Source organism: Stegodyphus dumicola, chromosome 5, assembly GCF_044657685.1.
Source record: "Stegodyphus dumicola isolate Sdum_Otavi_A_Nest chromosome 5, ASM4465768v1".
In the NCBI taxonomy this organism is placed as follows: Eukaryota; Metazoa; Arthropoda; class Arachnida; order Araneae; family Eresidae; genus Stegodyphus; species Stegodyphus dumicola.
Window position 1 is genome coordinate 152923010 of NC_140772.1, and position 26278 is coordinate 152949287.

Below are 26278 nucleotides of genomic sequence, written 5' to 3' on the forward strand. Positions count from 1 at the left end.
GTGCAGACTTTTTTCTGATACATTATTTTTGAAATTTTTATCTAATATATTATTTTTTCTCTGTTTTATGCCTTTTTTGTTGTAAAATTAATATAATTAAAATATTCCTTACAATAAAATAATTTGTTCAAAAAGTATTAATGAATAACTCACATAAGAATTCACTCACTCCAATTTTTTTTCAAAATGTTATGGTAGACAGTTTTTGGAATAATTTTTTGTTTTAAATGAAAATACATCACAAGAATTATCGTCCGCATTCGGAAATAATTACTTGTTCAACAAAATATGGTAACAATTCCATATCTTAAGTGAATATGGCAAGCGGCGCACAAATTGACGTCCACTTCTTTTAGAAATTTAATAGTCATGTTTTTAAAGATGGTAAAAGTATTTGAACTATCCAAAAAATCCTTCATGTAAAGCGTTTAACTATCTTTGGTGTAATAAAACGATGGAAAGTGCGTGGAACTATTGAAATTGCACCTCGAGTGTGGAATACATTGCAAGCTAACACCAGCGAGTCGCAGATTTATTGTGCGAAAAATTCCTTCAGCACCCAAAAGATAGAACTCTAAAATGTTGAGAGCAGATTTAGAACAACGATTTACAATAAAAGTTACCTCTGAACGTTGTAGAAGATTTATTTAGGGCGTATGGATACAATAGGCGATCAGCAAGAAGAAAGTTCTTTGTCAGCAAGAAAACAAGGAATATATACGCTTGTCCATTCGCAAAACCTATTGTAAGCAAAGTTTGATGATATTAGAACAATGTTATATTTGCAGAAAATTCAAAATTTAATGTATTTGGATTAGATAGGCGAATTAAATTATGGAAAAAGCCGAGGTAAGAACTGAATTTCAGAAACCTGTTGCCTACTGTTACGTTTGAAGGTACGGGCATAATGGTGTGGGCATGTTTTGTTTTGGAGTAAGAAATTGAGTGTTTCTCAAAAATAATATGGATGTGTAATGAAAATTTGAAAGCATTTCCAAGAAAACTTGGAATACCATATGCATTCAAGTTTATCAAGTTAGCGATCATAAACATATAGCTCTAAGTATTTGTTCGTGGTTTTACACAAATTTCCTGTATTTACCAAAACTGCTAAGTATTTTCCGAGCTTAAATCCTGTCGAACATGCAAGGAATAAATTGAAGAAAAGAAGAAGAAAACATATTTCTTTGAAAGTTCTATTAAAATCAATTCTTACGTTGGAATGGAATAAATGGAATATTCTTACACGAAAAAATTAGTCGAATCCATGCCAAATCGCATGAAAAGTACCATTTTAGCTAAATCATAGTCAGTGAAATATTAAATGCCTCGTCATTTTCATGTTTTTATTAAATATAAACTTTGTTCGAATTGTTCATTTCAAGAGCGTTTTGAATATTTTTTAAACCGAAAACATCTTTAATAACTTCTTTCAAAACAAGCAGGTTTAAAACTAGATTATCAAGAGTATATGTGAAACAAAAAGTCATTTTGTTAATATTTAGTAAATGGTATTTGGAAATCAAACTGAAAACAAATGTGAACCACTGTATCATTTTTTATGTCTTTCTCAAATTTATTCAGCAATATCAAAATTTTTAGAATGTCTTATTTCAAGAGGTTTAGCCTTTTTATTTTAAATGAACCTTACATCTCAGTTTAAGGATTTAGATAGTTAAATATTTATAACCCTGTCGCTATCAACAAATCATATATGTCCTTGCAGGCATTTAAAATAGTCTAATGTGAAAATATTAGCTTTTATCTACATTTGAATTTGTCTCTCTGGTTATCTCTCTCATATCGAAGCAAGGCGGATTGGAGGAGTTAGCAAATAATTCAGACTAATAAAGTCATTCATCATATAATCACAGTAATAAAAAGATTAATTTGCTAATGCTGAAAAATACTACGTCAGATAAAAAATCGGATGAGAGAATAGATTTTTAATAGTAGAGAAAGAAATAAGAGTGTTCTGAAGAATAAATGATAAGGTTTTGCACTGGTGTTAAGAACTGCGTATTATCTACGTAAGATGGAATTTTCTTGTTTAGTTAAATGAAGCAGATGGAACAATCTGGTCGTATCACCTTTCACAAAGAAAGAACGTTACCCTACTTTGCACATTAAATGATAATACTGTTAGCATAAATTTAAGAAATATTCGTCTTGGAATACGGTGGGTTGGCCCAGCAATGGCCGAGCGGTAAAGTCGCTAAATACTGGTAGTTCGGTCTAGGGTTCGAATTTCGGCGAACGAGCTGGTTGCATGGTCGTTTTCATGGTTTTCCCCATGTGTTAACGTATGTACGAACCAGTTTTTCTTAGAACGTTCTCCACGAAGGCATCCTTTTCCTTAGGCGGAATAGCCCTCGAAGTCTTTGCCGTAATCAGTTAAACCAAACTAACCCAACACGGTGGATTGGATTAAAATGATATTATTCCGTCGCCTTTCTCACGTCAGTCCTTACTTTATAAGGTATTTTCTCCCTTCTTTCCGCTTGCCTTCGTGGTGTAATTGGAAGCATATTCGACGCGTATTCGAGAGATCCAGGGTTCGGGTCCCACTGCACATTTCTCACATCTCCTGCTTTTAAAAAAAAAAAAAAAAAAAAAAATTCCTAATGACTCTACGACTTTACTGTGCCCCTCTGGATATCATACTGGACAGCAGAAGCTGACAGACTGTCAAGCCGTATCGTAAGATTCGGGGTTTATCGGTTAATGAATAGACGGTATCGGTAAGTCTAATAATATCCTTCGCGTTTGAGGGTCCGTTAGGTCTATCAAACCAGTATCCCTCTTAAGAGATGCCGGTGCTTTAGGTCAAAATTGGCGTGGAGTTGAAGCTGTAGTTGTCGTGTAGAGGTGGGTAAAATCGTTCTTTTATGAACTCGCATCAGAACCGTTCGCTCACTGAACTAGCAAAGCGCGGAAAAAATCGAATGACTGGTGGGATCGGAAGAATCGACTCAATCGAACTGCTAACTCCCTAAACTGATTAACTGATTGCTTTCAATTGCAGTGTTTAGATTCCCTAAAAACCTTCTTTCTACGTAAAACTAATAATAAGAGACTAAAATAAAAATGTTTAAAAAATTTAGAAATGATGAAAATTAAACTCACTTTTAACTTGGGAGGGTAAGCATTATTTTCTCCTCTAAAATAAGAATGGCACACTTCCAACAAGAGATTTTTGCAACAGACCTTTAAAAGAGCTAGCTGTATCTTTTGACGATTTATCGGTGGGTCACTACGTAAAGTGATTTTATCTTTCTTCTAAATAAACTCACCGAGATTATGTGAAAACGAAACAAAATATTATACATCTGAGTCACTTGCAGCAGTTGGAAACCTTAAAACTTAAAAAGCACATTTGCGAGGTTGAGTTATGACTGGGTTGAATATACCATCAATTTTAAAAGGATAATGCCATTTCAGTGCAGCCGCCTGCCTCTTCTATTATTTTAGTAAACACCCCAGATTTGTCTCATTTTTGTAAATGCTTTAAAATATGTTTAAACGTTGATCATCCATAATCTGTAAACAAGACCATGCTAAAATAGTATAAAATATTTCTGTGGAGGAGCGGTTATCGAATTGTCTGCGTCTGTTCCGTAGCATCGTCAGTCTAGTGCACATGTATACAGTGTACTTTTCTTTAAACTTTCATTCTGTGGCCACAACTTATTTATGTCGAAGAGAACGAGAAAGAATATATTCTACCAAAATTTTGAAGATATGATTTCGATAACTCACAATACATCAATATTTTTGTGGAATGTCGAGTCATTATTTTTAAGTAATGTTTTTAAATCATTCTATATATGAAATCCTTTCATTTTGTGAATGATGAAATTTCAGATGTCTAGAATTGATAGTCAGAATAGTTACGACTGTTTTGATATGCGGCCATGCATACATAGACATTTTACTGATTTTCAGAACATATTTATTAATGGTTCTGTAAAGAATTAAAGTATTTTAATTAATGTTTATAGTTGTTATGAAGATATTTTAAAATATAATGCTGAATGTTCATCATCATATAAATTTTAAAACAAATTCCGCTTTTGGGGGAGAGATGGGGCAACTTATATTTTGCGAAGCTTTCTTATGCATTTCTACATCAATGAAAAAGGTCTTTTAATTAAGTAACTCCGTAAGTTTCTGTGTGGCGTTAATTTGTCGATGAAATAGTATTATACCAATTTGTTTTTGTGGTTTTACCATTTCGAAAAGCTGATTTTGAGTACAAGATTTTATGTTCCGTACCTTTAATTTCGGGAAACTAGCAGACCTATCGTAAATGCATAATTTAGCATTATCTCTACTTTTAAACTGAAATCTGTATACCAAATCAAGTTATAAACTCTTATTTTTTATGATTCTTATAATTTAGGTTTTTAATTTTTAATTCTTATAATTTATAATTAATAATCTTTAATTTTGAATCTTTAATGAATCTTTGGAGGGATTAGATCAAATCTAAAGTTTTCAGATTACAAATTTACCTTTATTTATTGTTATTTTTATTTGTCCAAAGGGCATTAGCCTAGAAGGGCTATTAATTTCGTTTCGGCATTTTGCGTTAGTTCACCATAAGTGTCGGTTCACGTTTCAAATTGTTGCCACCAAATATTACAGCCCCGCATTATATTTAAAGAAATTAAATAATGAAAAATCTGTATGAATGTATGTTTCTCGCGCTGCGAAAAAACAACGGTACCTAGAGAATACAACAAATTTTCTATAAGTTGTCCTCCACTAGAATATGGGGATCTGGAAGCCCGAATTTGGAATTTGTTTTATTAATCTATTTCATATTTTTAAAAATCTTAACGAATTTTTATTAAGAAACTCAACGATTTCAAAGCGAGCAATGGCAACACTGTAACACCCCCCCTTCCGAAAAAAAAACCATTTTTATCTCCAGCGCGCGAGACTGTGTATCAGAAATTCTAAAGATTTGCTCATTCTCAAATTATTTCGCCATATTGCTATTAAATTGAATTTTATGGTTTAAGTGTGAAGAACTTGATATTTAATAAATAAAGGTAATACACAAAACGTTAAAAAAACGACCCTTTGGGCGTAATATGAAACTTTCAGATTTTTTAATATTTATTATTTTTGATTGCTATATCTTCATTTACTAAGTAATTCCCCCGCTTGTGTTGGATTAAATTACTTTTCGGAAATATGTGAAACTATTCTTGTGCATTTCTAAGTGTACAATATCTACCGTCTTTCGTTATAGTTTATAATTTTAAACAATCTTAATACTTCGTGGCCGCGATGAAGAATTGATCTTCCTTTTGGTTGACAAATATATTCAGTAAACTATGACATGTTATTGATTAATCAAATAGAAAGTAATGGTGCATAAAATATATCCTATTTAAACCCTGACTGGCGATTAACATTATTCAACTTCTGCTCTTTTCAAACAGTTTATACTCTAATAATGTTGTCACGTTACAGCCATTATGAAAATATTTAACAAAGAACAATTATTTACCTTGATAGGTTTTGATGTGCTTGATGTAAAAACAAAAAAAGGAGAACGAACAAAAGCCGTATTTGTTAAATCTGTTCAAAGTGCCGGCGAGATAAACGGAGGTATGTCCAAAACACAAAGAGGAAATTGTTTAAATTTGTATAGCCAGCATGTCTCATTACCTTTTGTTACAACTGAGTCATCATTCTTCTAGTTTTAGAACATATTACTTGTTAGAAATCAATCAAATTTCATAAAAGCGGGTTCAAATATTTTTAGATAACTATGTTATTAAACTTTTGGATTATAGCTAAGAAGAATGGTTATTTAGAAAGTTATTGAATTAAGCTATCAGAGTAATTTAATACTGGTGAATCTTAAGTTCCGAAAGAATTTGGTCTTCTATAGAAGTTGTCGTCTTGCAGAAGATGACTATTATCATTATGTGTGACAGATTTATTTTATTGATGAAAATTGAGTGTTGTTTCAAAGCCTTTTGAAATTTGTTAAAGAAAAATATTGAAATAGAAGTAATCGGTTTCTTTATGCCATTATATTTATTAAAATCACATTAAAAGTAGAGAATTATGTAGTAAAAATGAATAAATAAAAAGTACATTGTGTTTCATTTTCTGAAATATTCCAAGTGAATATTGTAATATTTGAAAAACAAATTTTAATCTTGAAGAGAGGAATAAAATTTTGCGATTGAAAACTTTTCATTATGCATTTTATTTGCCAGTTTCAAAATACTCGGTTTTTGCTATGATCCAGTGAAAGCTGCCCGTATCTTCTGTGGCGAACCGTCAGTAGCATCTTCTAGAACTTTTAATCGTGTTTCTGCAATCTTGCAGGTATCTTCATCCGATGTCGGTCATTTAAGGTTTCTGAAATTTAAAATAAAGAAACTAATCGCCTGAATAAATTGAACTGTCAATTTTCAAATTAAAACGACAACTTGTAATAACGTCAGCCCACATCATCCAGGTGGTCAATAGAACTGTTGAACATGGTAATTCCAATCCCGGCTAATGGTGCAGGTTGCTTGCATAAGTTCTTCCTGTCTTTCCGCATATATAATATGAATACAAGGTGGTGGTGTGACTTATCTCACTTGTCTGACAGTAACATCAGAACAAGCCCACAAAATTTGTCATGGCAAGGAGTGCAAGACTGCGCGTGTCGTTGGCTAAAGCCTTGAACACCACACAGGTGAAGTACGGCTTCTCTCAGTTCCGCCTGCCAATTTTGATGGAGAGCACCTGGGGGGGTTGGGTCCGAGGGTCATCTCATCCCCTGCTATCAACCTTTCGAGAGAACTTTTTGGCTGGCCTCATAATTAGAGTGCCTCCATGCTGCAAGGACACTATACAAAGATCCATGCCCTTCGGTACCGCAGTAGTCTCCCCTAACCACTATACCGTCTGGGCAGCTTGAATACAAAGTAGTTTATCTTAAAACGATCTCCATCGAAATATCACTTAGGCAGATAGTCATCTCGTGATTTGCCATATTCCAATAAATAAACAAGCAATAACATTAAAAATAAAAATTATGAATTGCTTCGGAGTAGCTTCAATATCGATTCGTTGAGTACTAGTTTGTCATCATAACCTGGATCAAAAATATATGATAGATTGCATTCTTCTTTCTACTATAAAAACTGTATTACTGCTGCAGTAAAAACCGCAAGTGCTTTAATTTCTGTAATAAATAAAGGTACTGCTTCAGTTTCATAGCATAACTAGGCATTTGGGTGGTCATCTTGTCGTATATTTAATGGTCTCGGTCGGTTGGGGAGCGGTCGGTATAGAGAATACTATTATAATTATCTGTATTTATGTACTCTGAAAAGTACACTAGCGACCTTCTGAGGACTACACGCCAAAAATCCACTACCGTGCCATTTCACTTTCGGAGGTAGTTATTTGTATGGTGGATCGCTCGGAGAGAGTTCATTTTGTTTCTAACATGTTACTAACGTTAAGACACAATAACACGCCGAATAAATACTAATTCAGAAGTCAAACAACAAAAATCAGCGTTATACCTACTTCTGAATTAGTATGTTACTAACGTGTTTCTAACATGCCACATTCCGAACACTTCAAATTCGTTTAAATTAATTAAACGCAGCCTTAAATTATCATTTCCTTAACGAAATATTTAAAAAAAAAAAAATGCCGTGTGCCTCTTTTGATTATACAACGGAAGTTTGTGGCCGAATTTGAGAGTAAATCGGATTTAGTCGTAATGCATTTTTTTGGTTCTCTCGTTTTATAGTTAACACCGTCTGCTTATTAAGTTTATAGGTCTTTTTTATCGTTCAGTGGGAAACTATTTTTTAACGCCGCTTGACCGCGCATTACTATTAATTATCATATCGTTAATATCTGAGATGTGAAAACAGTGATGTGTGTTATCCTTAGGAAGGCCTTCATGAAGGCATCCCCTGCATTTAAGGCAAATAATTTTCGCTTTGTTTTGCCCTAATTATAATGAAACATTAAAACTTCAAGGTCTCTGGTAATTCATCCTGGATTTGGTTCCCGATGTCGAGGCTACATGAATTTTTGTTGTATTCTTTGTGTGTAACGTATATGAGAAGTCTTTTTCACTAAACGTTTTTCATGAAGACATAGCCCGAGCCGAATGTCAAATGTGAAGCGCTAGCAGTTCACATTTGGGCCGTGATTAAAATCTTAAAAGAATTTTTTACTGCCTTGAGGAATCCGTTTAGCCGAATAAAATTTTTATTTCAGTTGAATGCCAATAATTGACTGCTGAATTTGACAATTCAAAATAATGATACTATTAATACTTTTAAAAAACCTTTGCTACCCTTTTAACTTCTACTGAAGTTATAGTTGGAATTTGAAGTAATGCGTAGTTTGAATTATTGCTGGATGTGGGCTTTATGATTTTCGGTGGTAACCTTCATTGTCCCACGTAACTGTCAACACGTTCAGTGAATTTAAATCAGATTCACTCTGAATGATATTTGAGTATCCCTATCTTCAGTAATTTGGCTTATAAAATTCTCAGATGCTCTGGAAAAGGGCTGCCTTTTCCTATTGCCTTTGTTATCTAAAGCTTGCGCCCCATTTTCGCAGTTAACATTCTCCGTCTCTATTTCATATTCTATTGGCGCGCATTAATGCAGCATTTGATTGTGCTATCAGCCATACATGTCCTGGACTGCCTGTAGTTGCGAATTACTCTTTATGTACGTTATTGAGTAACTTGGTTGGGGTGAATTAATTTTGGGAGTAAAATGCGTGGGTGTACCTTAACTTCAAGGAAATAGTCATTCGTTGCTACCATTGACGGAATATATGTACAAGAGTATGTTCTTTTAAGTTACAGCGCTAAATTTCATTGCGATGAGAGAATTTTGCAACTCATCGCATATTTATTTTATTTAAAGTGCTTTAAAATTAGCTTGCTTCATTCACATCCAAGGCACATATTGATGACTAATTTCTTTGGACGGTAGCTTAAACTTTTAATAGCATTCATTATATTTACATTGCGAATATTTCTTATTTTTCAGATTTAAAAAGTGCTTTGGCGCTTACCCTATAGTTGTTGTCGATATAGATAGTTGCTTGTCGATTAAATGCTGTTGTACATAGCGGAATAAGATCTCAATTTCGTATTCAAAAGCTTGAGAACAAAGTGAAGAGAAGAAGCGGATAAAAAGAAAAAAGTTGAATCTTTCTCGGGTCATAGGAATATAGTTAAAAGACCTTAATGCTTGGAAATACAAAGAAGTTTACTAATAAATAAGTAAACAATAGTGGTAAACAAAAAGATAGGATCTTTGCTATTAACCATACTCCCTGTTGGAGGTCGGTCAATTCAAAATGAGAAAAATCTTTTCTAGAAATAATAATTTATTGAAATGCTGATTACGTATTCTGAGTTCGTCAAGAATTAGAGGAGAATACGGAAAGACATAAACTGTCTTTTAAGCATGTTTCATACATGCAGAATAGAATTCGTGTATGGTGATGTCAATAGTCATTCCATACGAAGTTGTGTTGTGGCTTATCTTGAAGTAGGCCGTGTTTCTGTGTACTGGCCGACAATGCGAGCCTTGTGAGTTTGCGTTTTGTAGTCTTAAAAATAGCATCAAGACACACAGTCGCAAGAAATGCGCGAACGTATTACGTGAATGTTGTATCTATACAGCCGCCAACAGCAATTTCTACCTAAACCACTGCTTCCGTATTCGTGCATTTTCGGATGCTACTGGTGTAATAGCAAGGTTTATCCACATCAGTCAGGTTCAGGAAGCGTTAGTAAATCGTATCGGTATAGAACAATATTTTAGCGGAGTGTAGTTGATGAAATCTTGAGAGCAGTTTAAGCTGTTCCTTCTATACGGGAGTGATTGGGATGTAAACCATTGGTTATCTTATATAGAGCTGAATTACTTGTAAATTTCTGTAAACAGTCTGTGAATATTCAGCTGTTACCAGTGCTCTAAAGTCAGAAGCAAAGTGATGTGTAATGATTGACTTATAATGGTGTAACAGATATGGAAGGCAGTCTTCCTGTATAGTTTTTGAGTCTTCAATATCCACTTACTAGTCTTCAAGACACCACTGCTTCACTTTAGTTCTGTATGCTGATGTTGGAATGATTGATAGAGTTTGAATTACTTTCGACTATCGCCGGAGCCGTTCGAGACGCCCAATAAACTACCACTATCTGCTTTCACTCGGAGGATATCATCTGTCTATTTTCCGAAAGAAATATAGAAAATGAAAGAACAAAAAAAGAAAAAAAAAAAAATTATTAATCCGTTTTCATAAAAAAATCCTATTGTTATTACATTGTTTAATACTAAAATGCAAATGTAAGCAATGGGTGAAATATATACTATACATAAATGAAGCGCTGCATATGATACTCTTCATAAATATGTTTCTACTGTCCAGATCAAAAACAATTTTTCATCATGCTTTTACACCTTTTTGTTAATCGATTTCATCTCCTTCGAAGTGTTAAGAGCGTGTTTGTTTTACCCATTCGTATACACTATCGTACTCTGCATACGGTATGTAGCCAAGTATCGGATGCGCATGCCATCTTCGTACTTTTCAACAATCTCTTTTTTCACTTCGGTGATAATCCGAACAATTTTCGTCGTTGTCTGAATTCATTATTTTTAAAATTCATTTTCAATAAATTTACAGAAATTTAACGGAAAAAAAAAAAAAAAAAAACGCAAAATCACTTGAAAATTCAGAGTTAACCGCTCAAATTGTTTCTTAATAGTACCAACAGGCGTACATACGCTCATGGGCAGTCATAGCACTGCTTGAAAAGATGTAAACGAATGTAGTGCACGTAGTTCGGACTCATCGAACTCTAGTTTTATTCTTAACAAATGTCATATACCAATTACAAAATTTGCTTCCGAACAGGACGTATAGCAAGTTTGACGTATTTCAGAGTGGGCGGATACCGAGGTATTGTACTTGCAAAAGTTCTTTTCAGGTGGTGCATCTACAAATTTGAAGGACCTACATAAAAATGAGAATTAAGATAAACACAGTTAATATGAACAGTATATCCTTTATGTTGCCTTTCCTAAAAATAGGGATTGTTTTTGTTGCTGTATTTTTAAATTACTGAGTAAAGTAATTATTCATTGTATTTCGAAAACATTTAATCTCTTTTATTTCTGTGCATTTTAATTTTTTGAAACTTTTCTTCAAGTTTTGGCTTCAGTATATATTTTGATAATTGAAAGTCACATACATTGTTATTACAACTAATAAGGGCTCATACAAATATTGTTCTTAGTATAATCACCTTGCAAGTGTTAATAGAAACAGACCTTTACCATTTTCGACAATTTCTGATGATCATATTTTTCAATTTACAAAAGCTTCCTGTGAAGCTGCGATCGTCATGTTAGTCGTTAAAAAGAATTTTCATTTGGTTTCATACTTTATAATAACAGCTTTAGCATCCTTGAAATCCACATTATATGTTCTTGTCCCATTGTTGCAATGATTGAATATAGCAGGAAGTAAAACTCAGGTACGTATTTAGGTAAAGTAAATGCGCATCTGCCGTAGATTTTTTCTTTTTCTTTCTTTTTTTTTTTTTTTAATTTCGTAAATGAGAAAATGGATAAGCAAAGTATTTTTGAATCTGCCATTTAAAAAGCAGATGTTTGTTGGCCCTTAAATTTTATTTCCCATTTTTCCCAACTCAAGCTGTAATAAGTTATAAAAATTTTCTTGTACGTATCCCTGTGGTGTAATAGTCAGCAAATCCAGCTGTAAGATCCTCGGCGAAGTCTTAAATGATTTTTCATATTTCCATCAACAAAGGACCTAAATTTTACTTCCTGAAATAACTATTAGACTGCGCTACGTTATATCTAAACTACGTTATGTTTAGAATATTTCATTTAATCGTGATTTAAGTTTAAATCTTTATTGGTAAAAGACTATCATAGAATGTGTTGAAATTAATATTAAGGCATCCGTTTTTGTACTTTTACATTTCAAAAAATTAGTATTTAAAAATAGTAATTTTATTACATTTACTCGAAACTCCGCATTTTCATCTCTCTCAACACAGATATCTATTGTAGCATATGTTTGTTCTTTCTGTTCGACTGTGCATTAGAAATGCTTCAAGTTTCCCCGAAGAATATTAAATTTGAATCAGTTGATTTTGTTTCTCTCTGATACAAATCGATACTTTGAAAATAATTTAAATTCTTGTTTTGGGTCAATATAAATAAAAACGATATGGAACGAAATTTATTTTTGAACACATTCATGATCATCAATGGGGCTAGCAATTTTTTATTTGATACGCTTTGTTTTGGAGATCATGTCGGTGAAAATTATTGTAGGCTTAAGTATAGGAAGATTTTTATATATATATATATAGTAGAAATAATAATCAAAATAAATGAGAATAAATGGACTTCAAATATTTGTGTAATCTTCTTTTCAGTCCTAATCATGTGATTAGCACTGAGCTCCCTGGGTTGAATTCAATTCCCAGATAAGGCATGAGCGTGGATCAGTTGTTTCTTTATGGAGTGAAGACTACTTATGGAGAGGTTGGTGTTAAAGGAAAGTTTCGAATGCCAGTATCCCTTGGTATTTAGTGACGTGTAGCTAGGCAAAAATTGTACCATGACCACTGATTAGCCTGAAGCTCATGACATGCGCATCCCTTAACCCATTCATGTTAAAAACGGACCATAGCCTTTACAAGGTATTTGCAACAGCACAATTTATATCCTTGATTAATACCTAGGTAAATTTCATTTCTTGGTTAGAAATGCATTTGCCGCAATATGATAGAACTACCGTGTATCTTCTTTTTTTTTCCTGAAATGCCCATTTTTATGGCTTTTAATTTCCCTCTAGTCGTGTTTTTGAGATGCAGAAGTACCCAGTTTTTTTTTAATTTTCCGTTATCCTGCAACAAATAAGCACAACTCAAATGAATTTTAAAGCGAGAAGTAAGGTCCTTCACACACTGGAGAATGGAGACACTCCCCATAAGTCTCCGAATTCTGTTGACAGTATGTCATCGTTTTTGCGATTTGATTTCTTCTACATTGAAAAGTCCCGCCCAGAATTCACCTTTTTCGGGGTGATGTAAAATCCGTTGTTGGATGTTTGGTTAAGAAGGGACTTCCGATTTATTATGCACGAAGTATTGAATATTTTCACTAAAAAATTACTCCTGCGTAGTTTCAGAATCGAACCATTGACGTGATCACAGAAAACACATCTAACGGGTACTTAATTTCAATTTTATATAAAAATGGTAAGTGCCGGAATTTTCATGGTGTCTATCTAAATCATTGCAGTGCTGGAGATAGTAATGTCTCAGCCCGCTGGTCGAACATGATGAGTATTTCGTCAGTTATTCGTTACATTTTTTCAAAATTCGGGTTCGCAACTCTCTAATAAAAAGCTGCCTCCGTAGCATTTACGTATGGAAGATTTAATTCGGTTTGCGATGAGGTAAATTTTAAAAGCTGTTCTTATCTTCCTGATAAACTTTCTGTACTTTAGAACGGAGAGTCGTAAATGGAAACTTTCCAAAGATATTTTTCTGCTAAAACTGAAATGAATCCTTTGTGAAATTACTGTTGTTCAGTTAATCAGTAATGGAATTAAAGGCAGTCATAATTAGTTATTAAATACAGCGGATTTTTAGATGTCAAATACCATACTGAAGTGTAAGAAATTGCGAGTTGTAAATGTTCTTAAGAGTATAGTGGTGTACATTAACTAAATTGTCTTAAACTTATGTCATGTGAGTTTAGTAACCAGCATGTGTAAAATGTATGATCCGAGTTTTAATCTTTTTTTAAATTTAAAAATGTTAAGATGCGGTGTTTTATTACCTTGCCCTGATTTATGTATATGTTTACGTTATAGACGAAACTGTCTGGACAGTTATTATGGCTGGACATGCTTCAAGCCATGTGCAACAGTTTCATATTGCTGAAAGATCGCTGCGTTCTGTTTAATTGTTTTGCATTTCTTTATACTTGTGGAAGCTATCTCTATTAATTTAGAAGAATATATTGTTTTTCTGCCCGAAGACTATTAAATGTAGAATTCTTTTCCGTTTTGAAAAGTATTCAGACTGACTGCAAAATCTTATTCAAAACATTTTAAAAATCCTTTTGCTTTTTATTCATTTGAAAGAAATAATGCCTCTTTTGTTTGGCAGTTCTTTTTATTTCTTGCGAAAAGAAAAAGTTGAAGACAAATAATATCGTTATTTTCCATGCGAACAACTATTTGAAAAGAATAACGTTAAAAGTATTTAGGAGTATTTTCGAATGCCCTGAGGCGATAGTAAATAAACTAATAAATACTAAATCACTCTGAGGTAAATCTGTTAAGCTGTGTTTATCAGTCTTGCGAGAACATCAGATAGTTCCCTAGATGAATTTGCTTTATTCCAGATTGCCTCTTTTTTATTTTGAAAAAGAGTTAAACACACACACACACACACACACACAAAAAAAAAAAATAAAAAGGATGGGTGCTTTTTTTAAAACATTTTGTTCAAATTCTTTTAATATTATAGTTACGTCCTAAAGAATTACTCAGTGTTATGGTTTAGTCGTTTTTAAAATGAAAAACAATTGTTTATTTAAAATCATAAGTAACTGGTATTATTATTATATATTCCAATGTTTCTGTTTCACGTGTATTCGTGTATAGAAACGACATTTAGCATTGGAATAAATTTTCACTTATTTCAAGAAATTCATTGAATAAATCACCATATAGGAAAGCGGTAAAGTCCCTGAACATTGGTAGCTCGGGTACGAAGTTCGAATCTCGACGAACGGCTGGCCTGCATGGGCGTTTTCGTGGTTTTCTCCATGTGTAACTTATATACAAGCTAACGAATACGTTACACATGTGGGGAGTGATGCCTTCATCCTCCACAAAGGCATCACTCCCCCCAGGCCGATAGTCTTCGTGAACACTGCCGTAATTAAATAAATCAAACCAAACCTAAGGAGATGAATATTTTCGTGGAGGATTTTATAAGGGAAACTGGCTCGTAAACACGAAAATGGGTATGCAACTAGTCCATTTGCCTGGAATCAAACCCAAGCCGAATTACAAATGTTCAGTGGCTTTACCGCTCGGCCGCTAGTGACCTTTTCGACAGGGTGGAGATAAACCGATACATCCAAATTGGCTAGATGGGGGTTTCGTGGATTTATGCATGATGTGAATATTAGTCGGTGTTCCTGTAATAAATCCTCTATACAGTCATTACATTGTCAAACTTGCATGACTGAACTAAGAAGAAAATAGCTGGATTTTGTGAACAGTATCTTGGCTGCATTATTGAAGAGTATAAAATGATCGTAGTATTTATTTCCTGTGATTTAAGAATTAGAGAATACGGAATTGTTCCTTTGTTAACCAATCATTCAAATGTAAAGTGTATACGAGCGAATTTCCCTTAGAAAGTTCACGGAGGCATCCCTCGCCTTAGGCAAATAGCCCTATTGTGCTTTGCCATAATCAACTATAAAGCAACCAAACAAACCATTCCATTTTAAAAATTTCAACTTTTAAATCTGTTATTTCTACTATATAAAATTAGTCAAAATTCAACTTTATATTGCCGTCGGTTCTGTAGAAAAACCCTTACATTTTGAGGAAATTGGAACTGGTCTTTTTCTTCAAGAAATGAATTTTATTGGAAACTGGTTACCTAACCCCCCGCCATAATGCTGCTATGTTACTTTCTTTATCTTTCTCACTCTCTCCTTTTTTTGGGGGGGGGGATCTCTCCTCAGTTCTTTCCTTTTGTTTTAAAGAAGAGGAACCAAGTTAATTAGTTTCCTTCGAAATTTTAACTTCAAAGAATTTTGCTGTGTAAAACTGTAGTCAACCAAAACTAAAATATGCCTAATTTTAAATTTCAAATTGGCGTTATTATCTTTAATATATCGGATTTCCTTTTTACTCTTATTATACATTGTAAGAGACGAAAATCAAAATTTGCCTAAACTGGCATCATTATCTTTCATATATGGCATTTCCTCTTTATGCTCATTATGCATTAGACGGTAAATAGGTCCTCGTCACTGTCATAAACATTAGAACTTTAAAAGTTAGCTGAAAAGATAATTATATTATCGAACACCATACTGTTTTGTAGCTTAAGACAGCAGTGGTGCTTATATAGATATCAGTATGTGTCAACGTGTACTCCAGTTTACGTATTCATTTTGTTTAAACATTCTTCAGAATTAAAAAGTGTAGTCATATTCCTAAGGTACAAATTTTAGATTAATCTTTTCTCGTCTGTGTTTGTTTAAAGAAGCATGGAACCGACAAATGCATATCAAATATTTTTACGAAACATTTGCTTTCTAAAGGAAGGGCATATATCCCATCTGCATAGCTTTAAATTAGTCTATCTTTTTATTTCTTGCTGAGGGTATTCTGAAGAATAGCCGGGAAATGTAAATTTAATCAAAGGTAGGATGTGCGAGAAAGTTAATCAACTTTAAATGCAGAACTTGGATGGAACAGAGCGAACGGCAGTTTGAAATAGCTCGATCTGATGTTCCATGGGGATGGAACGAAAAATACACATCGCTTATCTGCCATTTTTATTTTTCCCAAATAAATTATCTCCAGTGGGATCAGTTTGGTGGATGCATTAGCGATTAAGCGTGTAATGCAGAACTGCATGCATAAATTCACTCCAGAATTCGAACGGCTAAAGCATCGTTGAGGTTTCCTCAAAACGTGCCTGGAGTACCTCAGGAGAGGAGGAATATTTAAAACTTTTCGAAGAATATTTTTGATATTCCCTTTCCTTCGCATCATCCTCATGCGAGTATGATTCTGGTAGAAGAATCCATTCGGATGTCGTTTTGTGGTATGGTAATTTAATGTCGAAAAGTTAACGGTATGATTAAATTAGCGGAAAGGAGAGAGATATGGCAAACGTAATTGTTTTGAGGGCTTATTTATTATGTTTTAATGAAAACGATTGTTTGAATTTCTTGATCAGAAATATGTAATTTTCAACATTCTTTTGCCCATGTGGCTCTTTAGAATAACAGTATAATCATAACATCCATTGCGTTCTTCTTCATAGAACTAAATTTCATGTAAACAAAATCAGTGAACAAATTCATTGAGACTACGATTATTGTAAACTGTTTTCAGAAGTTTATTATGTGTGATCTAAGCTTCCATTGTTCTTATTGGTATCATTATTTGGTGCGTTGTGTCCTAGCTGGAAAAAAAAAATGTTTGGCATCCCTCCCCTTAGGCAGATAGCCCCAGTGTACTTTGCCATAATTAAATACACCAAAAACACACACCACCTTTTTATCTATTAACTAAGTGTTGAGGAACCTGGTGAACTACTAAACGAATAATCGCTTCAGTCCAAAAATAGTAACGTAAACTCACGAAGGATTAATTACCCTTTACTGCTCCAAATAAAGATTTACAGATGGCCCTTTTCTCGGGACGTACAACAAAGCCTCCACTTGGGCTTAAACTCAAAAATGTGAGAAATAAGAACTTAACTAATGACTAACTAAAGACCTGTAATATTAAATTAGCTAGCGAAGCTATCTAAAGGCACGTAATACGGCGAAGCGCAATAACAGCTCAGAGAGACGTAGCCAGAAGGCGAACGCGCGCTATTCAGGAAATCTAAATTCTCTCTTTCGAAGTCAGTGTAACTTCGATTTAAATTCTACTAACCCTTCTCATTTGCATTTAACGCAATTCTAAAAACTCATTCTGGTAAGGAATTGTAAGCTGAAACTAGAAAAGGCAGGAATGTGTGATAAAATAACTGATATAATATTAGGATAAACCTTACATACTTACTACACTCATGTCCATAAATTAAGGATAATGCCAGTACCGGCAAATAAAGGTTCAGAAACAAAACAAACATGACTTATTCATAAAGACCATTTATTAAACGAAAGAACAAAAAATATGGTGTATGCATGATACCATTCACAAAAACTATGATTTTTGCAGCAGGGAGCAATTACAAAAAATATCTCCCTTACAAAAACATAAGAATACATTGTTGGTATGATGGTTAGTGCATGGTATGTCTCCTAGACGATGAAATATAGTCCGTACAACGCTTAGGCGTGCTGAGTATCAAATTATCGAGCTGATCTTGGGGAAAATTACTTCATTTAGCAAGCAATGCTCCCCGAATTTCCCGTATACATGTAGAAGGTGCTTGACGGCCAAGCATGTCTCACACATACTCCACCGGAATGAATGCTGCTCTCTCCATACGGGTGATTTCCCCAGATTGAAGGCATTCCTATTACCAAACTGTAGTAAGATATTCTTTTCTGGTTCTTTTAAAGCGTTGATAATATATAACGGCCCTCTAAATCCATTTTTTGTGGCGAGAACTTTAGATGCAGTGACAATTCGCTTGCAATTTATCAATAGAAGTATTAATATTACTAACGTTTATTTTCCACCGACGGCCGATTTAGATAGCAATTTAACCGAACTTTGTTCACATATTATTCATAATGATCATTTGCTTATTGCGGGTGATTTTAATGCTACGAGTCCTCTTTGGGGTGGAAATCAAGAAGATCATAGGGCTGCTAAAGTTCTTGATTTTATCCACGAAAACAGACTGTGTGTTCTTAATTCCTGCGATTCAGAGCCAACATTCTTGACTGTCAGAGCCAAGGATTGGCCTGATATTACATTAGCTTCATCTCCTTTTGCAATTTCTATTACAAATTGGAGGGTGTTGACAGGTTTGTCTATTAGTGATCATCAAATTATTTTGTTTGAAATTGGAATCTCGGAAGACATAATTTTGAAACGTAGATTTAAAACTTCATATGGTGGACATGAAAAATTTATTGAGAAACTTCGTCCACGAATTTCTCAATTTATAAATTTATTTGAATCTAATACTTCTCGAGAGGATTTAGAAAATAACTACGACTTTTTTATTGGTTCATTGATGGATGCAGCAACAGCGTCCTATAAGTCGAAAAGAGTACGGATTAAAACCTCTACATCATGGTGGTCTGACTCGCTCACAATAAAAAGGAAAAAAGTTCGTGCTTTAAGGAGATGTATGCAAAAAGAAAGGGATGACAATATAAGGCATTCATTTAAAATTTCTTATAAGAAGGAACTAGCAATTTTTAAAAGATTGATTATAAAGACAAAAAGTGAATCTTGGAAGGCATTTTGTGCTGCTATTGAAAATCCTTATGGCATCACTCAAAAGATTGCAGTGGACAGAGTATTTCGACCTCTTCAGCTGCCAGTAGAGGTAGCTCCGGACTGTACTTCTCTGGGAGAGAAATATAAAAAAATTTTAGATGAGTTATTTCCATTGGATTTGGAGATTGACGATATGGATTTACATAAAGTAAGGCGAGAAAAATTTAAAAATCAAACTTGGAATTCTACTTTAAGTGACTCTGCCCTCCTGGAGCTTGAGGAGTTAGAAAATACAATTCGTTCTCTACCGTCTAAGCAGGCCCCCGGACCAGACGGTCTTAATAATATTATCATAAAGATACTTTTCAAAGAATTCCTCCAATTGTTGTTATCTTTATATCGAGCATGTTGGAAATCGGCTTTATTTCCACGGCAGATGAAAATTGCCGAAATAGTTTTATTTGTCAAAAAAGTTAAAGATCCTGCTATTTTGTCTTCTTATAGACCAGTGAGTCTTCTTTCTTCTTTAAATAAACTCTTTGAAAAATTAATATTGAACAGACTAAATTATTTTCTAACTGAAAATAAAGTGATCAGCGACTTTCAATTTGGATTTAAAAAGGGGGTTTCAACTGAAATGGCTGTTTTTAATCTGCTAAACACAGTAAAACGCAACAGGGATGGTAACAGGCACACGTTAATCATCTCCATTGATATACGTGGTGCATTTGACACGGTCTGGTGGCCTGACATAATTGATGCATTGGATAGCGCAAACTGCCCTGTAGAAATTTTGAATTTAATTCGAAATTATTTGGAACAACGCAAAATTCAATTAACCCTGGATAATGAAATTTTAATAAAAGATTTGCAAAGAGGCTGTCCACAGGGTTCCTGTTTAGGACCAACCCTGTGGAACTTAGTCGCTAATTCAGCCTTTGGTATGTTTGAAAATACTGAACAAGTAACTTTGCAAGCTTATGCCGACGATTTTCTGTTAATTATCTCAGGCGTAAAGGACATTGAAGTAAGAGCTCAACAAGCGATTAATAAGTTTGTAGAGTGGGCAGACATGCATAAATTAAGAATTTCCGAAGAAAAAACTACTATGTTGTTTATCGGTAGGAAAAGAAAAATGCGTCGAAATCCGTCTATAAAAATCCATGGAAGGCCAATAAAATGTGCAAACACCTTGAAATATTTAGGCTTTGTTATCAGCAATACGCTGTCTTGGTTTCCACATGTGAAACATCTTAAACAGAGATGTGCCGTTCTTACGAATGGCATGACAAAGACTATGGGCTTTAATTGGGGTACTTCCCCAAAAATCTTGCGGCTGTGGTGTAAAACAATCACTGAAAGAGTTCTTTTGTACGGAGTCTCCATTTGGGGTTTTGATATGAACAAAACTATGAGTGGCTTACTGAATTCAATACAGAGGCATCAGCTATTACTTATTTCCAAAGGTTATAGAACAACCTCGACAGCCTCACTGCAGATTTTGGCGGGTATACCTCCATTAGATCTGCAGGCTCAAAGAGACTCTTTCTTAGGACGGATCCTACGATTACGATTGAATGGGGATTTATGGAACCAACATCACCTAGTAAATGATTATGAACTACGGGTTCCATCTAATCTTGGCCATCCTGCCTCTTTAAAACTCAAATCTGCAGTCAGTTTATACTATACGGCTCCAGTAGCCAATGACATTGCTCTATTTACAGATGGTTCTAAAACTGAACGTGGAACAGGTTGTGCATTTTGTGTATTTAACAATACTCAAAAGGTATATACATGGACTCGAAGGCTTGATAACAGAAATACTGTTTTTCAGGCAGAACTTTTAGCGATAAATGCTGCTCTCACTTATGTTAAAAGAAATCTATCGGACAAGACTAAGATCTTCAGTGATTCATTATCTAGTCTGCAGGCTATCTCAGACATTACGAATAGAAATCCGATTGTACAAGTTATTCAAGAGAAATTGCTAAGATTTAATTCATCTGAAAGACCACTTCTTACCTGGGTGCCAGCTCATGTTGGCATACTGGGCAACGAAGAAGCAGATACTTTAGCTAAATGGGCTGCTAATGATATCAAGGGAATTGAAAGTCCAACGAAATTGCCTTTTTCACACTTGAAGAGCGAGACTTTAAATACACTGCTTGTGAAATGGCAGGAAAGATGGACTAATGACTCCACAGGAAGACGAGTCTTCTCTTTCTTTCCAAAAGTTTCACTCAGTCAAAGAAGCACATCGAATTTTTATACTCAATTTTTCACTGGTCATGGACCTTTTAATACATATCTCTTTCGATTTGGACTACGTACGACTGAGCTTTGTTCTTGCGGGGAGTTGGGAGACCCTGAACACTTTATCTTTCACTGTCCATTTACTAAAAACCTTCACTTGAATAAACCTTTAGATCAACACAGGCCAAAATGGGCTGAAATGATATTAAAAAACTCTAGTGAGAGTAAGAAATTTAAGGAAATTATGCTTTTCTGTCAGGAATTAAATTTTTCTGTAAATAATTCTCTCAGATCATCTCTATTGGGAGTGAGTAATTGACTTTCAGCGACTGTTAGATTTTTACTGTATAATGGTAATTCCTTAACTTTGTGTGTTTGATGCTTATTATTCTTCAGTTTTGTTGTTTCCACTACTTATGTTACTGATTTAAAATTAGAAGTGGTTTTACGTAGAACAGACGTATCTAACATTGAATGCATCTATGCTCTTATAAATTGTAACGGTTACTTGTAGCCTATTAGTTTTGTAATTGTTAATTAAATTTAACAGAAAATTTTTGTGACAATTTTATTATTTTGCATATTTTAATGCGTTCTTTTGTAATTGAATTGATTCACTTTGGTGAATTTGATAGGCATTAATTGTGCATTCTATTATAAAAATTTGCATTCATGATAGTTATTTTATATTAATTTTCTTTACTTTAATCTTGAATGCATTTTGTTTTTTATTTTGAAATTCTGTAAAATTTTGTGTCGGCATTTTTCTACTATTGCATTTGTCTTAGCGATGCCAGCAAACCTAATCTAGAATAATTATTTTGTATACCTTTTTGCACTTTTCTGAATTGAATAGTTGACCTGTTTTTGTGAATTTTATTGGTTTTGCTTGAGTTCTCTATTGTAAAATGTGCATTTAAGGCAGTATTTTATAATAATTTTCTTTGACTTATTTTCGAATGTATGTGGTTTTTGGAATCGGAATTTTTCATATATTTATGTTGGCATTATTCTTGTACTGTATTTCTATCGCGTTGCCAGCGTACCTGATGTAGAGTTTTTATATTACTTGGAGTGGTTTTGTTTTTAAACCAAATTTATGTTTTGCATTGTAATAATATCTCAGGTTCAGTGTATTTTATGATAATATTGTTCAGGTATCAAAGTTATTGGTTCTTAATTCTGAATTCATATGAAAAAATTTTATTTGGCAGTCTATTATTGTCTTAGTTTATCTTTATGCATTTTTTTTTTCTAAATTGAATGGTTCTTCTTGAATTTGTGAATCTAATTGATATTAATTGTGTATAATGCAGTAATGGATGTATTATATTTTGTTTGTACTATAGTTTTTATTTAAATTAGTTGGACTCAGTTTTGAAAGTATTTCGTATTTTCAGTACAAATTATGAAAGTATACTCGGTTTATTGTTTGAATGCTATAGGTACTACTTGTAACATGCTTTCTTTAGGGTCTTTTATGACTATGTTACTTATGTTCTTGTGTTCTTGAAGGCCTTGTATGCCACTGTAAACTTATTCTGCTTAGTTATAATAAATAGCTTCTGGAGGCAGGGGCTTTAATCCGTGTAAGGCAGACATCATGTCAGCTAGGTAATGGAGCCCCTGTTCTCTGGTTAACAGTGTTTATACGGTGAGAATTGTCATCCACAAACACAAATTCTGCGCTCATTGCACTCCTAAACAAACGTACATGTTGTTCCAGAATGATGTCCCGATAAATTTGGCTTGCTATGATTCCGATCTGAACATGCAGACCTGTTCTGAAGCCCAGTATAATTCCACTCTAAACGAACAATCTCACACCACCATAAAGGTGTCGTTCAATGATGTTATCTTGTTGGTAGCGGGTACCTGGAGTTCTCCATGTGAAAGTTTTACGTAAATCAGACTGCAAGCTAAACCTGGACTCCGGGAAAACATCACACAAGCCCACTGTGACGATGTCCACTTTGCATATTTTCTACTGCAGGCTAAACCGCTGGCGACAGTGAGTTGCCGTGAGCGGAACACATCTGGCAAGCCTGCGAGCATAGAGACTAATCTGTCCCAAACGTCTGTACGCGGTTTGCCTTGAAACTGTCGTACTCATGAAGATAGCTGACGAGACAGTTTGATGCTGTGCTCAGTCTTCTTCTTTTGACAGTTACTGCCAAATACCGGTTGTCATTCGGCGTTGTAACTCGAGGGGGGGGAGGCGACCTGTACTGTAACGTCTACTGACATTTCCATCATTTTGAAATAGTGTTCAAAGCCTAGAAATGATACTTCGGGATATTCCAAGTTCCTTGGATATCCCCATTATGGACGAATTTTTCCATCCATAATGCTGAGAGGGTTCAAGCTAGACCTTTCCATTGAAATTAGGACTTAATTTTTGTTTTATCGATTAACGGTACATTTTTTTCTTTTAGGAATACCTTTCCTGAGCTATATAGTTTGTATATTATCTCGTTTATGCTATTAGTTTGTTCTTTAAATGTCATTTACGGCATTAGAAATTATGTCGTAATTCGTGGATAATTGTATTGTTCCTTTTGTAAATACACCCTAAATCTTTTTACCCCTGTTTATTTTATTTAGTATTTAAAAAAGAATATTTTGCGTTTTTCAAAATTAAGTTTACAATGAATTAATGGAGCTGTGAAGACTGAAATGCCTTCTTACTGTTCCATAACACATCGCTTATCGTTATGTAGTATGAAGAAGTATAAAGCAGTAAATAACTAAGTATAACTCAAAAGTGAACAGCTTAGTGTCTGCTTGTCTAGCGATAGAAGTAGTTATTTTAACTTATTTGTTTTCCTTTATGCTATTTTAAATTAATTGTTTCTGACATCGTGTAACATCTTTCCCCCCCCCTGCATTTTGTCGAATGATGACTGCAAGACGTCGAATGATAACTTTGTCTTACGATTTTCTACGTAAATCGCTGTTATTTCGCCAATAATCCATGCGCAAAGCTAAGAATACCTCGCACACGCGAGAAGAATGGGAAATGCTAGATCATTCCAGAGCTCTTACTAATAGATAAAAATGCAAATGAAATACAATCACGTTTCAATAGTTCGAATGGCTGTTTTTGTAAAATAGCAACAGTTTTCCTTCCCTTCATTCTGGTGTGTCTTGATTATGGTTAATTTAAATTACTGCTCCTGGAGGATCATTGGGTGATACTCATAACAGCCAATATATTTTTAAAAATGCAATAATATTACAATTTCTCAAAAGCATTATAGAAGTTGAGTTGTGCAAGAATCGAAAGAATAGATCAGAGAATACCTACATCAAGTAATGTCTTGATATTGTATTCTACCGGACATTGAAAATGCAACACCAAGAATGAGTGGCCCGAAAATTATGCAAATTTCGGGGTAGACGCGCGCCACCGAGTTATGCGAATGATGTGAAATTGCTTTCCAGCGCATATTGAAGAAATTATAATGGAAGGAACCTTCAGAATGTTCAAATTTGGTGCCGTTATTTCTGCTACGGAAATTATCGCAGAAAATTTATTCTTAATCTCAGAGGACGCGTGTAACAGCAGAGAATACCAGGTCGTCGTCAACGGAGGCAGTTCCAGCAGACACACAATTTTACGAGAGGCATGGTGATCGAACTGAGACGGGTAGGTAAATCTCAGCTACCGTACGGTAAATCTCAGCTAACAGACACCTGGACTCGTCTACAGCGCACCGGCTGTGGTGACGGTGGTTGGAACAGGGGCAGGGAAAAGTGGACGGAGCACCAGAACTTCATCAGTGACTTTTACAGGTATTGCTCCGCCGCACTACTCTACTCGCTGGGCTTTTGGTTGTCCCGCATCGGATGCCAGCCTAACAAGACATTTACATAGAAACTTTACATTAATACTAGACTTACGTATTGAATATACAATTACAAAGACACAGTACAATTATTACAAAGAAATTAACCTATTAATAAAAGTTGGATTATGGCAGATTAATATAACGTAATTACTTCGAACATACATCATACAAACTTTCATTGTACATCGGACATTGTATTTCATACAAACAATATATTTACATTAGTATATCTAATTGCATCGAATTACATTAAACATCTTTTAAAGGAACTAATTGGTGAAGAGATTTTTGTACTTTGTTGTATTTCTAAGGTAAATTTTCTTGTAAATACATTTCCTTACATTTTTTAACTTGTTACACACAATTGCATCAGCACTGAAATCTTACATAATTTTTTTGTAAATTAATGTATCATAAATACTGAAAATATACATTAGAAAATCACATAATACTTACATTTACATTAATATATCTAATTAAGTCGTATATTATTTTTTAATTAATGATTTAATTATTACAAGATTTCCCCCCCTTCATCTCCTAATACAATCCAAATTCTTAATGTAATTATATTGTACAAACAATTCATACCATATTTAGGCTGTTTCAGACATTTCCAATATTTCTGAAATCTTGCATTATTTTTGTAAGTTATGGAATAAGAGGTATTTATACAGATAACAGATGTGATAACACCGTGATATATGTCTTCTCTTTTATGTGAGAAAAGTTTCTTCATAATCAAGGAAACCTTTTGTTGTAATTAAGGGATCGTTAGTAAGCATTTAATGTACTCAGGCGTAATTTGTGACCATTCTTTGCAGTGCAGCTCTTTTGTGAGCTGGCACTTGAAAATATAGTGTTCTGGGTCTCCCTTTTGCCCACATACGCACTTATCTGAATCGCTCCAATTTCGTGCAAAGTAGTACGTG

The 26278-nt window shown here is 34.1% G+C and overlaps 1 protein-coding gene across 7 annotated transcripts in view; it reads left to right on the top strand.

Annotated features, from left to right (window-relative positions):
• The window catches only part of LOC118201520 (hexosaminidase D-like), a 445672-nt gene that overhangs the window by 367275 nt on the left and 52119 nt on the right, over positions 1-26278 (top strand). The gene's annotated exons all lie outside the window — the stretch shown is intronic.